Genomic DNA, 15,768 nt, shown 5'->3' with positions numbered 1-15,768 from the left:
GAAACTCTCTTGCTTTTTCGATGATTAAATGTATGTTGGCAATTTGATCTCTGGTCCCTCTGCCTTTTCTAAAACTAGCTTGAACATCTGGAAGTTCATGGTTCACGTTCTGTTGAAGCCCGGCTTGGAGAATTTTGAGCATTACTTTAGTAGCATGTGAGATAAATACGATTGTCCGGTAGTTTGAACATTCAGTGGCATTGCCTTTCTTAGGGACTGGAATGAAAAATGACATTCTCCAGTCCTGTGGCCACTGCTGAATTTTCCAAATTTGCTGGCATACTGAGTGCAGCACTCACACAGCATCATCTTTTAGGATTTGAAATAGCTCCACTGGAATTCCATCACCTCCACTAGCTTTGTTCCTAGCAATGCTTCCTAAGGCCCACATGACTTCACATTCTAGGATGTCTTGCTCTAGGTGAATGATCACACAATCTTGATTATCTGGGTCATTAAAATCTTTTTTTTTTTTGTACAATTCTTCTGTGTATTCTTGCCACCTCTTCTTAATATCTTCTGCTTCTGTTAGGTCCATACCATTTCTGTCCTTTATTAAGCTCATCTTTGTGTGAAATGTTCCCTTGGTTTATCTAATTTTCTTAAAGAGATCTCTAGTCTTCCCATTCTATTTTCCTCTATTTCTTTGCACTGATCACTGAGGGAGGCTTTCTTATCACTCCTTTCTCTTCTTTGGAACTCTGCATTCAAATGAATGCATCTTTCCTTTTCTCCTTTGCTTTTGGCTTCTTTTCTTTTCACAGCTATTTGTAAGGCCTCCTCAGACAGCCCTTTTGCTTTTTTGCATTTCTTCTTCTTGGGGATGGTCTTGATCCCTGTCTCCTGTACAATGTCACAAATCTCCATTCATAGTCCATCAGGCACTCTATCAGATCTAGTCCCTTGAATATTTCTCACTTCCACTGTATAATAGTAAGGGATTTGATTTAGGTCATACCTGAATGTCTCATGATTTTCCCTACTTTCTTCAATTGAAGTCTGAATTTGGCAATAAGGAGTTCATTATATGAACCACAGTCAGCTCCCAATCTTGTTTTTGCTGAACATAAAGAGCTTTTCCATCTTTGGCAGCAAGGAATATAATCGATCTGATTTCGGTGTTGATCATCATGGTGAAGTCCATGTGTAGATTCTTCTCTTGTGTTCTTAGAAGATGATGTTTGCTATGATCAGTGCATTCTGTTGATAAAGCCCTATTAGTCATTGCCCTCACTCATTCTGTACTCCAACGCAAAATTTGCCTGTTCCAGAGTTTCTTGACTTCCTACTTTGCATCCCAGTCCCCTAGAATGAAAAGGACATCTTTTTTGGGGGTTACTTCTAGAAAGTCTTGTAGATCTTCACAGAAACGTCGACTTCAGCTTCTTCAACATTACTGGTTGGGGCATAGATTTGGATTACTGTGATATTGAATGGTTTACCTTTGTAACGAACAGAGATCCATTCTGTTGCTTTTGAGATTGCATCCCCGTACTGCATTTCAGATTTTTGTTGACTATGATGGCTACCCCATTTCTTCTAAGGGTTTCTTGCCCTCAGTAGTAGATATAATGATCACCTGAGTTAAATTCTACCATTCCAATCTATTTTAGTTCACTGATTCCTCAAATGTCAATGTTTACTCTTGCCATCTCCTGTTGACCACTTCCAATTTACCATGAATCATGAACCTTAGGTTCAGGTTCCTATGCAATATTGCTCATTACAGCATCAGACTTTACTTCCATCACCAGTCACATCAACAACTGGGCTTTTTTTTTTTTTTTTTTTTTTTTTTTTTTTTTTGCTTTGGCTGTGTCTCTTCATTCTTTCTGGAGTTATTTCTTCACTCTTCTCCAGTAGCATATTGAGCACCTACCAACCTGGGGAGTTCATCCTGCAGTGTTCTATCTTTTTGCCTTTTCATACTGTTCGTGGGGTTCTCTAGTCAAGAATCCTGAAATGGTCTGCCATTCTCTTCTCCTGTGGACCACATTTTGTCCAAAATCTTCACCATGACCCATCTGTCTTGGGTGGCCCTACATGGCATGGCTTATAGTTTCATTGAGTTAGACAAGGCCATGGTCCTTGTGATCAGTTTGATTAGCTTTCTGTGATTGTGGTTTTCATTCTGTCTGCCCTCTGAGGGATAAGGGTAAGAGGCTCATGAAAGCTTTCTGCTAGGAAAGACTGACTGTGGGGAAACTGGGTCTTGTTCTGAGGGGTAGGGCCCTGCTCAGTAAATCTTTAATCCAATTTTCTGTTTTTGGGCGGACCTTTGTTCCCTCTCTCTTGTTTGACCTGAGACCAAACTGTGGTGGAGGTAATGAAAAATGACAACCTACTTCAACAGGTCTCATGCATGCACTGCCACACTCAGTGCCCCCAACCCTGCAACAGGCCACCACTGACCCAACAGCATCCTCCGCCAGAGACTCCTGGACACTCACAGGCAAGTCTGGGTCAGTCTATTGTGGGGTCACTGCTCTTTTCTCCTGGGTCCTGGTGCACACAAGGTTTTGTTTGTGCCCTCCAAAAGTCTGTTTCCCCAGTCCTGTGTAAGTTCTGGCAGCTCTATGGTGGGGTTAATTGTGACCTCCTACAACAGGGCTTATGCCACAGCCAGGTCTGCTTCATGCAGAGCCTCTGCCCCTGTGGAAGGCCACTGCTAACCCACACCTCCACAGGAGACACTCAAACACTCAAAGGTAGGTCTAGCACAGTTTCTGTGGAGTCTCCTGGTGCACACAAGGTCTTATTTGAGCCCTCCAAGCATCTCTGGCAGGTATGGGGTTTGACTTTAAGTGCATTTTGCTCCTCCTATCATCTTGCTGGGGTTTCTCCTTTGCCCTTGAATGTAGGGTATCTTTTTTTGGTGGGATCCAACATTTTCCTGTGGATGGTTATTCAACAGTGAGTTGTAATTTTGGAGTTCTCACAGGAGAAGATGAGCACACGTCCATCTTCACCTGAACTTCTCCATAGTTCATACCAACTATGAACATTCACAGTTGGTAAATAAGCTTATGAAAGATGTTGAACTTCATGTCTTTGGGAAATGAAAATTAAAACAATGAGATAGCACTGCACACCTATTAAAAAGGCCAAAATCAGAACACTTGCAACAAATGCTGACAAGGATGTGGAACAATAGGAAATTTTATGCAATGCTGGTAGGAATGAAAAATGATATTGCCACTTTGGAAGACAATTTGTTAGTTACCTATGAAACTAAACATTCTTACCATAATATTCAGTCACTGCACAACTTTATTTAGCCAAATTTTTGAAAGTATATACCCACACAGAAACCTGAGCGTGGATGTTTATAGCAGCTGAATGCCCTTCATCAGGTGAATGGAGAAATACACTGTGCTGCACACAGACTATGGAGCATTATTGAGCACTTAACAGAAATGATCTAACAAACCGTGAAAAAGTAAGAGTATATTCCTAAGGGAAAGAAGCCAGTCTGAGAAAGTTTTATATTTTACGATTTTATATGACATTCTGAAAAAGACAAAAACTATATAGTTAAATGACCAATAGTTGGCGTGAGTTAAGGGTAAGTGAAGATGAAGAGTCAGAGCATACAGGGTTTTTAGAGCAGTGAAAATTTTCTGGATGATACATATTATACATTTGTGAAAGAAGGTATAACACTAAGAATTAACCTTAATGTATATTATGGACTTAGGTGATAATAATGTGTCAGCCTAGCTTCACTGATTTTTATAAATATAATGCTGTAGTTTGGTAAGTTGATAGTAGGGGTACCCTGTGGAGAGGGGAGGAGAAGTCAAGGAACTCTGCACTTTCTACTCAATATTGCTTTGAACTAGAATTGTTATAAAAAATAAACTCTGTGTAAAAGGGGAGAAAAAGAAAACCTTGCATCAAAGACCACAATAACTGGATACATTTTTCAACATATAAAAATGAAGGAGTTTTATTATCTCAAGTGTATGTCTTCTGTAAATCAATAAGAAAATGAGGAATAACTTTAAAATAGTGTGCAAAATACAATATAAAGAAAGTCACAGAATAAGAAATACAAATGGTTGAAAGTCCATTTCATACAATCTCAATATCACTGGTAATCACAAAAATAAAAATTAAATCACAATGTGATTTTATTTACACAATTTAGATTGTCAAAACTTTAAAAGCCTGAAATTACCAGCCACTAGCAGATAAGCCAGCAAATTAGGAAAACTCAGCTGTGGCCACAGGACTGGAAAAGGTCAGTTTTCTTTCCAGTCCCAAAGAAAGGCAATGCTAAAGAATGCTCAAACTACCACACAATTGCACTCATCTCACACGCTAGTAGAGTGATGTTTAAAATTCTCCAAGCCAGGCTTCAGCAATATGTGAACTGTGAACTTCCAGATGTTCAAGCTGGTTTTAGAAAAGGCAGAGGAACCAGAGATCAAATTGCCAACATCTGCTGGATCAAGGAAAAGCAAGAGAGTTCCATAAAAACATCTATTTCTGCTTTATTAACTATACCAAAGCCTTTGACTATGTGGATCACAATAAACTGTGGAAAATTCTGAAAGAGATGGAATACCAGACCACCTGACCTGCCTCTTGAGAAACTTGTATGCAGGTCAGGAAGCAACAGTTAGAACTGGACATGTAACAACAGACTGGTTCCAAATAAGAAAAGGAGTACGTCAAGGCTGTCTATTGTCACCCTGCTTATTTAACTTGTATGCAGAGTATATCATGAGAAATGCTGGGACAGATGAAGCACAAGCTGGAATCAAGATTGCTGGGAGAAATAGCAATAACCTCAGATATGCAGATGACACCAACCTTATGGCAGAAAGTGAAGAACTAAAGAGCCTCTTGATGAAAGTGAAAGAGGAGAGTGAAAAAGTTGGCTTAAAGCTCAACATTCAGAAAACAAAGATCATGGCATCCGGTCCCATCACTTAATGGCAAATAGGAGAAACAGCAGAAACAGTGGCAGACTTTATTTTTTGGGGCTCCAAAATCACTGCAAGATGGTGACTGAAGCCATGAAATTAAAAGATGCTTACTCCTTGGAAGAAAAGTTATGACTAACCTAGACACCATATTAAAAAGCAGACACATTACTTTGCCAACAAAGGTCCGTCTGTCTAGTCAAGGCTATGGTTTTTTCAGTGGTTATGTATGGATGTGAGAGTTGGACTATAAAGAAAGCTGAGCGCCGAAGAATTGATGCTTTTGAACCGTGGTGTTGGAGAAGACTCTTGAGAGTCTCTTGGACTGCAAGGAGATCCAACCGTCCATCCTAAAGAAGTTCAGTCCTGGGTGTTCATTGGAAGGACTGATGTTGAAGCTGAAACTCCAATACTTTGGCCACCTGATGCAAAGAGCTGAGTCATTTGAAAAGACCCTGATGTTGGGAAAGATTGAGGGCAGGAGGAGAAGGGGACGACAGAGAATGAAGCGGTTGGATGGCATCACTGACTCAATAAACATGGTTTGGGTGCACTCTGGGAGTTGGTGATGGACAGGGAGGCCTGGTGTGCTGCAGCTCATGGGGTCGTATAGAGTCCGACATGATTGAGTGATAGAACTGAACTGAATTGAGCAGATATGAAATAGAAGGAACACTCATCCTTTGCTCTTGGAAGTACAAATTGGACAACTGGTTTGAATAATAATTCGGTAATATCTATGCAAGTATAGGGATGCCTACCCAAATGGATAGCAATTAGTTTTCTGTTAATACAAGAGGAAGTATACCCATATTCATAAAAAGACATTTGTAAAAGTTATAACAGCATGCTGTGTAATGATAAAAAGCAGTATGAAACTGCCTAAATGTCAACAGAAGGAGAATTTAGAGATAAACTCATATATAGGGGAATGTGTTTATGTTTGTGTGTATAAATTCTGTAGAATTAGAACACTTGAACTAGTATAATAGAATCTCACAAACATTTTGAGTGGAAAAGTAAATTATATTAGACAACTGAAAATGAGTTATTTTGGACTGGATATTACATTTTTTCAATTTAGTATAAAATACATTGTTAGGAAATTGGATACAATTAATAATATTAAATATAAATTGTATATTAGATAATTAAGTGGTATCAGTTCAGTTCAGTCACTCAGTCATGTCTGACTCTTTGCAACCCCATGAATCGCAGCATGCCAGGCCTCCCTGTCCATCACAAACTCCTGGAGTTCACCCAAACTCATGTGCATCGAGTCAGTGATGCCATCCAACCATCTCATCTTCTGTTGTCCCCTTCTCCTCCTGCCCTCAATCCCTCCCAGCATCAGGGTCTTTTCCAATGAGTCAGCTTTTTGCATGAGGTGGCCAAAATATTGGAGTTTCAGCCTCTGCATCAGTCCTTCCAATGAACACCCAAGACTGGTCTCCTTTAGGATGGACTGGTTGGATCTCCTTGCAGTCCAAGGGACTCTCAAGAGTCTTCTCCAACACCACAGTTCAAAAGAATCAATTCTTTGGTGCTCAGCTTTCTTCACAGTCCAACTCTCACATCCATACATGACCACTGGAAAAACCATAGCCTTGACTAGACGGACCTTTGTTGGCAAAGTAATATCTCTGCTTTTTAATATGCTGTCTTGGTTGGTCATAACTTTCCTTCCAAGGAGTAAGCGTCTTTCAATTTTATGGCTGCAATCACCATTTGTAGTGATTTTGGAGCCCCCAAAAATAAAGTCAGCCACTGTTTCCACTGTTTCTGCATCTATTTCCCATGAAGCGATGGGATAGTTAAACTGTTTTAAATGGAAGAATTCACTTGTTCTTTAGCGATGTAAGTTTTGAGATATTAAGTTGTCAAGTTCACATTGTCCAAACTAAAGCCTTTTAGAAACATAACTACAATTTGTTATTAATAAAATGAGAGTCAAAATAGGGAATTTGTACACAACTATATCAGAAGAGAAAATTGCATAAGTGAATGTGTATACCTTGTTTGGAAGATCTTTACATTCTACAAGCAAAGGATACAAATGAATCAATACATCTTGGAAAAATTGTGAAAATTATCATTTTTTGCCCTAAAATAAAAACATAATTTATTCCTAAAAATATAACTTGAATTTTCTAAATATTATCTAATAAAAATTAACATCAGTAACAACAAAACCAAAAAAGTTACTTAAAAACAAAGTTTGTTGTTGCTGTTCAGTTAGTCAGTCATGTCTGACTCTGTGACTCTATGGCCAGCAACACAGTAGGCTTCCCTGTCCTTCACTATGTCCCAGAGTTTGCTCAAACTCATGTCCATTGAGTCCGGGATACCATCCAACCCTCTCATTCTCTGGCCCTCTCCCCTTCTTCTCCTGCCCTCAGTCATTCCCAGCATCAGGGTCATTTCCAATGAGTCTTCTCTTTGCTTTGGGTGGCAAAAGTATTGGAGATTCAACTTCAGCATCAGTCCTTCCAATGAATATTCAGAGTTGATTTCCTTTAGGCTTGACTGATGAGATCTCCACGCTGTCCAAGTGACTCTCAGGAGTCTTCTCCAACACAGCTGTTGGAAAGCATCAATTCTTCAGTGCTCAGACTTCTTTATGGCACAACTCTCACATCCCTACATGATTATTACAAAAACCATATCTTTGATGAGATGGACCTTTTTTGCCAATGTAAAGTGAAAGTGAAAGTTTCTCAGTAGTGTCCAACTCTTTGCAAACCCATGGACTGTAGCCCATGAAATTCTCCAGGCCAGAATACTAGAGTGGGTAGCCATTACCTTCTTCATTGGATCTTCCCAACCCAGGGTGCGAATTCTGGTGTCCCACATTGCAGACGGATTCTTTACCAGCTGAGCCACCAGGAAAGACTCAAAGTAATGTCTCTGCTGTTTAATGTGTTGTCTAGGCTTGTCAGAGTGTTTCTTTCAAGGAGCAAGTGTCTTTTAATATAATGGCTGCAGCCATCATCCACAGTGATTTTGGAGCCAAAGAAAATAAAATTTGTCACTGTTTCCATTGTTTCCCCATGTATTTGCCATGATATGATGGTGCCAGATGCCATGATCTTCAATTTTTGAATATTGAGTTTTAAGCCAGATTTTTCACTCTCCTCTTTCACATTTATCAAAAAGCTCTTTAGTTCCTCTTTGCTTTCTACCATTAGGGTGGTGGCATCTGCATATCTGAGGTTATTGATATTTCTCCCAGCAATCTTGGTTCCAGCTTAAGCTTCATCCAGCCCGGCATTTCTCATGATGTACACTGTGTAAAATTTAAATAAGCAGAGTGAAAATATACAGCCTTGATGTACTCCTTTCCCAATTTGGAACTAGTCAGTTGTTCCTTGTCTGGTTCTGACTGTTGCTTCTTTATGTGCACACAGGTTTCACTGGAGGCAAGTAATGTGGTCTAGTATTCCCATCTCTTGAAGAATTTTCCAGTTTTTTCTAATACACACAGTTAAAGGCTTTAGCATAGTCAGTGAAGCAGAAGTAGTTTTGTTTTTTTTTTCTTTTTTTTTTTTTAATTCTTTTGTTTTTTCCATGATCCAATGGATGTTTGACCTCTAGTTCTTCTGCTTTTTCTAAATTAACTTGTATATCTGGAAGTTCTTGGTTCACATATGCTTGAAGCCTAGCTTGAAGAGTTTTAGTATTACTTCAATAACATGTGGAGTGAGTGCAATTGTGTGGTAGCTTGAACATTCTTTGGCATTTCCCTTCTATGGGATTAGAATGAAGACCAACATTTTTCAGTCCTGTGGCCACTGCTGAGTTTTCCAAATTTGCTGGCATATTGGATGCAGCACTTACACATTATCATCTTTTAGGATTTGAAATAGCTCAGCTGGAATTCCATCACCTCAACTAGTTTTCTTTGTAGTAATGCTTCCGAAGGCCCATTTGACTTCATACTCCAGGATTTATGGCTCTAGGTGTGTGATCACAGCACCTTGGTTATATGGGTCATTAAGACCTTTTTTGTACAGTTTACCTATGTATTCTTGCCACCTCTCCTTAATAACTTCTCCTTCTGTTAGGTTCATACTGCTTCTGTCCTTATTGTGTACATCTTTGCATGAAATGTTTGTTTGGCATCTGTTTGGCATCTGTAATTTTCTTAAAGAGATCTCTAGTCTTTCCCATTCTATTTTTTTCATCTACATGTTTGCATTATTCACTTAAGGAGACTTTTTTATTTCCCCTTGCTATTCTTCAGAACCCTGCATTTAGATGAGTATATCTTTCCTTTTCTCCTTTGTTGTTCACTTTTCTTCTTTTCTCAGCTGTTTGTAAGACCTCCTCAGACAACAGTTTTACCTTTTTGCACTACTTTTTCTGGAGGATGGTTTTGATCACTGCCTTCTTTACAATGTTGAAACCTCTGTCCATAGTTCTGCAGGCACTGTGTCTATCAGATCTAACTCTTTGAATATATTTGTCACTTTCACTGTATAATCACAAGGGATTTGATTTAGGTCATACCTGCATGTCCCACTGGTTTTTCCTACACTGTTTAATTGAAATCTGAATTTTGCAATAAGGCGCTCATGATTTGAGCCACAGTCAGCTCCTGGTCTTGTTTTTGCTGACTGTATGGAGCTTCTCTATCTTCAGCTGCAAAGAATATAATCAATCTGATTTCAGTATTGACCATCTGGTGATGTCTATGTATACAGTCATCTCTTGTGTTGTTGGGAGAGGGTGTTTACTATGACCAGTGCATTCTCTTTACAAAAGTCTGTTAGTCTTCGCACTACTTTAGTTTGTACTCCTAGGCCAAACTTGCCTGTTACTCAAGGTATCTCTTGACTTCCTATTTTGTATTCCAATCCCCTATGATGAAAAGGACATATTTTTTTGGTGTTAGTTCTAGAAGGTCTTGTAAGTCTTCACAGAACTTTCAACTTCTTCAGCATCAGTGGTTGGGGCATAGACTTGGATTGCTACATCAAATTTAAGTCTTCTAATGAAACAAAGCTTTAAAAAAAAAAAAAAGAAACAAAGCTTTAAGGGAAGGAGAAAACTAGCACAAGTATTTTTTTCAAAAATGTGTGCATATTTCTAAAAAAATCTACACAATCAAGAGGTAGAAAAATGGAACTAAATATTTAAATACCTATTTTAAAAGTGAAACATCTGCAAATCCTGTGAAAATGCAAAATCCTGCCTAACCATATGGAGAAGTATACATATAACTTTGTGAAAAATCTTTCATCAAGGCAAATATGTGAATCATAATTTTTCATTTTCAATTTATTTTCCTTTTGTTAGTCATATTTTGTCCAAATGAAAATATGGGATTTTGTATTTTAACTAATAGAAAGAACTTCTTGGTAGAGTGGAATTGATAGGAATTTGGAAGAGATTTACCCAATTGTTTAATAGTTTATAAATATTTTTAAAAAATGGATTTCTAGGACAAGCCTAGACAGCATATTAAAAACAGAGACATTACTTTGCCAACAAAGGTCCATCTATTCAGAGCTATGTTTTTTCTGATATTAATGTATGGATGTGAGAGTAGGACCATAAAGAAAGCTGAGTGCTGAAGGATTGATGCTTTTGAACTGTGGTATTGGAGAAGACTCTTGAGAGCCCCTTGGACTTGAAGAATATCAAATCAGTCAATCATACAGGAAATTAGTCCTGAATATTCATTGCAAAGACTGAGGCTGAAGCAGAAACTCCAATACTTTGGCCACCTGATGCGAAGAGCTGGCTCATTAGAAAAGACCCTGATGCTGGGAAAGATTGAAAGCAGGAGGAGAAGGGGATGACAGAGGACCAGATGGTTGGATGACATCACTGACTCAATGGACATGAATCTGAGCGAGCGCCAGGAGATGGTGAAGGACAGGGAAAACTTCATGAGCAGACAAGAAGTGCTGCAACCCATGGGGTCACAAAGAGTCAGACATGACTGAGCAACTGAACAACAACAAGGCATTACATACACCTATAGTTTATTAACACATTTTTTTTTAATTAAAAGGTTAACCATGTAAAAAAAAAAGATAAAAGTGTATCATATTGGTAGACTGCTATTAACCTGATATCCAAAATAATTACTCAGATTTCAGGAAACTGAAAAATAGGTATAGATATTCAAAAACATTCATGTTTTTTGGTAAGTCTACATTTCTTAAACTTTAGAAGAACATGTACAAAATATAGGGGAAAATATATATATTGAAGGACAAATCAGAGTGTAACATAATTTTATAAAGAAAGGTGAAAGAAAAATATATCCTAGTATAAGCTAACTCTTGAGCTAGGATAATACTTAAGGAAACAAACAAACAAACAAAATCCTTTGGGTTACACTGGAAGTGAAAAGAAAAGACAAGAAAAAGTAGACATATTTCTAAGCGAAATAGTTACAGAACTGTTTGACTTCTCTATCAAAGAAAATGATTTTAAAATTGGAAAGAGTTGAACAAAAATTGTTTGAGTGGACTTGAAACACCTAAGATAACTATTCAAACCCATATTTGAAGCATTTTCTGTGTTTTTCTTTCTTTTTATAGTAGTGATGAATTATCAATAGCCATCCATCTTCTCTCATCTACTGCCCATTTTGATCAATGACACTCATTTTGAAATGGTTATATAGAAAATAATTTGGTTTTTATGTGTGTAATGAATATATTGAAAAGTTTAAATTTGTTCAGGGAACAAGATGGAAACACCTTTACTTTTCTGTAACCCCCACCTTCAAACGTGCTTGATGTACACTTTCACCTGACCTATGACAGAATCTCAGGAAAATCCCAGTGTTTTCAAGTAATGTTCGGGAATTAAAACAGCTTGCCATGTCCACATTTAAAAGTTCATTATATATAATGCACAACTGGTAGTTTTTACTCCACTCCTCCTCCACTGCACTCCAGCCAGTGTCTGAGTCAAGGCTAAGAGATGGCCATTTTTTTTAAAAAAGTGAAATAATGTATTGCAGCAACATGGATGGACCTAGAGATTGTCATGCTGAGTGAAGTACGTCAGAGAAGGAAAATATCGTATGACATCCGTTATATGTGAAATCTAAGAAGAAATGATACAAATGAACTTATTTACCAAAAAAACAGACTCAAAGACTTAGAGAAAAAGACATGGTTGCTGGAGGAGTGGGGAAAACTGGAGGGGAAGGGTAGCTAAGGTTGGGAATTAACATGAACACATTGCCATTAAAATAGATAACCAATAAGGACCTACTGTATAGCAAAGGGAATTCTACTCAATGTTATATGGCAGCCTGGATGGGAAGGGAATTTGGGGGAGAATGGATATGTGTATGTGTATGTGTATGACTGAGTCCCTTTGCTGTTCATCTGAAATTATCATGACTTTGTTAATTGGCTATCACTCAGGTGGTAAAGAATCTGCCTTTGAACCAGGAGAGCTGGATTCGACCCCTGGGTTAGGAAGATCTACTGGAGAAGGGAATGGCTACCCACTCCAGTATTCTTCCCTGAAGAATTCCATAGACAAAGAAGCCTGGCAGGCTACAGTCCATGGGGCCACAAAGAGTCTGACGTGATTGACTGACACTTTCACTTTTTCAGTATAAAATAAAATGTTTTAAAAGAAAGAAAAAGAAGCTTAATCTGTTTTATGCTGTTTCTAATTCCTTTTAGAATAGAGTCAGGAGCCATGACAGGAAGCAGAGAGAGGAATTTTGTGATTGGTATTCTGTAAGAGAAATGTTGAAATTTTATCGTTCACAGGGGACAGTTGTGAAACTCTTAGAAACCTCCAAGGAATATTCACTGCTGATTATTCCATAATTAAGCCATGAACCTTTATGGTCTCAGCACCTCAGCTCCTGGCCTCTTGAAGTGAATACTCTGCAAATCCTTACTTCTAGAATCCCTCATCCCAGTAGTCTGTTTTCTTGGGTGTATTACCTTTCGGGATGACTTTAACCATCTACCTTTTTCAGTAACTCTCTGGTAGATTTTGGGAAACTTGGATATCCCTGTAATACCAAACTAAGGAAATTTAGCTTGCTTTTCCACTGCTTTTATTCCTCCTAACCTCAGCTTGTGAGTTCTAACTGCAAACCCCCAACTGTTCATAATTATATAGTGGAGAGGCATGTACCAGTCTTTTTTTTTTTTTTAAACATGGACTCCATGGACCACATGACAGTTTTGTCTAAGAATTCCCACAGACCTCCACTAGATATATTGCCATAAGCTCATCCATTTCTATAGTTTAGTAAACATCCATTGTGGGATGGGTAACATCTCAAACTATAGAAAACATCCCCAGTGCTTATGGAATGATTCTCTGGAATTGACTCATTTAGCATAGGGAGGCTGCACTCTATCTCTCTCGATAGAAAGAAGTGAAAAATTACAAAGCAATTTTTTTTTTTTGTCGGCCTACAACTCCACTGTCTTAATTATCACTATCTGTTTTTGAGTATTACCCTACATGGGTGTGTAGGGGGCAGTGAGTTTGAGAGACACATTACAGTAGTATGTTTTAAGACATTCTGAATAAAACAGAGTTTGCAGTTGTGCCATTTACTACAGAATTTGAGTGCACTTATTCTCTTCTGTCCTTAAAAAGAGGACAAATTCCACTCAACATTACATTTGCTGCCTACGTATCTACTTCTGTATACTTATATCTCTTTAAATAATAAGATGGGAACTGAATTTTGATACTAACTGAATGAGTATAGAATTCAGTCCACTTGAACTACCCAACTATAATTATGAAAACTGTAGAGGGACTGTGCGTTCTCAGTCCTTGGATGGCTCCACTTGTCTCTAACAGCAGCTTCCTTCTAGTGTTAGGTCTCTAATTTACATGAGTATGTTGAAAGCTATAAACAATAGAGTTAAGCTAAACTTTGTACATTCTTTAAAATTCCTGGATTCAAATGACTCATTACTTTGAGCAAAAACCCTTTGGCTATTTTTAAGCTAGAAGCAAGGAATAGGAGCACTTTTCCAATTTTAAGTTCAATTTAAACTCAGTGTGCTTCAATAATTCAGAAACCAATGAACTTTAAAACTGAAGATTTCCTTGAGTCCAATTCCTTCCCAGCTAAGAGTAGTTCAGAAATTTAAGCAAGGTATTTTTAATTATGTGAAAGCAATGTGTTATGAAAATATTTATTTGAGGTTTGTTTAATATAAGATTGGATGGTTATACTTTAAATATAGAATGCAATACATTAAGTAAAGCTTAGCTATTTTGTGGTACTATATGAGCAAATGGGGTCAGATATACATATTCAAAGTATTAAAATATGGAAAGGTAAAGATCTTTATATTGATCTATACAAAATCCTATAAAAATGAGATTAAGGAACTAGAATAAAATTAGATCTTGCTGATTGTTGTTAAACAAATATTATACTGATTTTATTATATACTATAAATATTTAGAGTTCTTACAAAATTTCAGTAAGGTTTACATTTTTCATTTTGAAGAATATAAATCTAGAACATCACTGTCCAATAGAATTTTTTGCAATGATAGAAATGCTTGATAGCTGCATTGTCAATGCAGCAACTCCTAAGCCATATATGACTGTTGAGAACTTAAATATGACTGTGCACATGTGCATGCTCAGCAGCTAAGTCATGTCCACCTCTCTGCAACCCCTTGTGCTGAAGGGTTTTCTGTCCATAAGATTTTCCAGGTAAGAATTCTGGAGTGGGTTGCCATTTCCTTCTCTGGGGCATTTCCCAGCCCAAGGATTGAACCTAATCTCCTACATTGATCAGCAGATTCTTTACCACTGAGGTACCTGGGAAGCCTTCAATAAGACTAGCGCACCTGAATAACAGAATGTTTATTTTTACTTAATTTTAATTAACTAAAAGATTAATTTATTTAGACACAAGTGGCTGGTAATATATTGGACAGCTTAGTTCTAGAATAAAATCATCCTAACCTTCTCCTAATATGTACTTTTGTATTCTGAAAAATTATATCAATTATAGTACTTTGCAACCTTTGAATACAGAAGCTGTTAGGAGACTCAAAAATTACTACTTCATTATTATCAAAATGGAAATTTGTGAAAGCAATTTAATATTCGTGAAAGGGTAGCCTCTATTATTAATATCTCAAAATCTGCCAATGCATGTAGATTGGTATTGATCATTACTATAACAATATCACCTCATGCAATACAAACTTTTTAGAATTTGATGATTTTTAAATAAAAATTTACTAGTCAGAAGATAATCATACAAACCTAGTATTTCAAACTGCAAAAATATAGGAATTTTTAGATATTTTTATTTGATCATTTTCATTTCCCCACCTCTTTAAAAAATTTCTTTGTGTTTTTATAGGTCTGTAGTTTATTAAATTAAGAAAATAGTAGTGTAGAAAAATTGTAAAATTTAGAAAATGTAAACAGCTTGTTTATTCCATGACACATGTGTTCTCCACAGGGGAATTTTGTAGTGCTGACTTGCAAAATATTCCATAACCAATCTGCCCTTGGGACTGTCTGTCCTGTTCTTATTTCAAGGATGAATGTTTTCTGAAGTCTGCCAAACACCAGCAAGTTTGGATTCATTCAAGGCCAAATTATTTAAAATAATATTTTACACATCTTTCAGGAACAAGATTTTTTCTTTTTCTTTTTTTTTTTAGCTGTGCTGTATTCTATAGTGATTTCCAGGATAAAAACAAATGGAAAAACAAACAAATATGAATAGCATTTTAAATATTTAATGGTGATATCATTTAGGAAAGTGTGAAACAAAATTCAATCCATTCATTTTTATTAGAGTTAATAACAATACCTTCTTTATAGGTTTGTTGTCAATATTAAATA

The sequence above is a fragment of the Bubalus kerabau genome, chromosome 6, assembly GCF_029407905.1.
Source record: "Bubalus kerabau isolate K-KA32 ecotype Philippines breed swamp buffalo chromosome 6, PCC_UOA_SB_1v2, whole genome shotgun sequence".
NCBI lineage: Eukaryota > Metazoa > Chordata > Mammalia > Artiodactyla > Bovidae > Bubalus > Bubalus kerabau.
The sequence above is the reverse complement of the archived record's forward strand: the minus strand, read 5'-3'. Positions refer to the sequence as shown.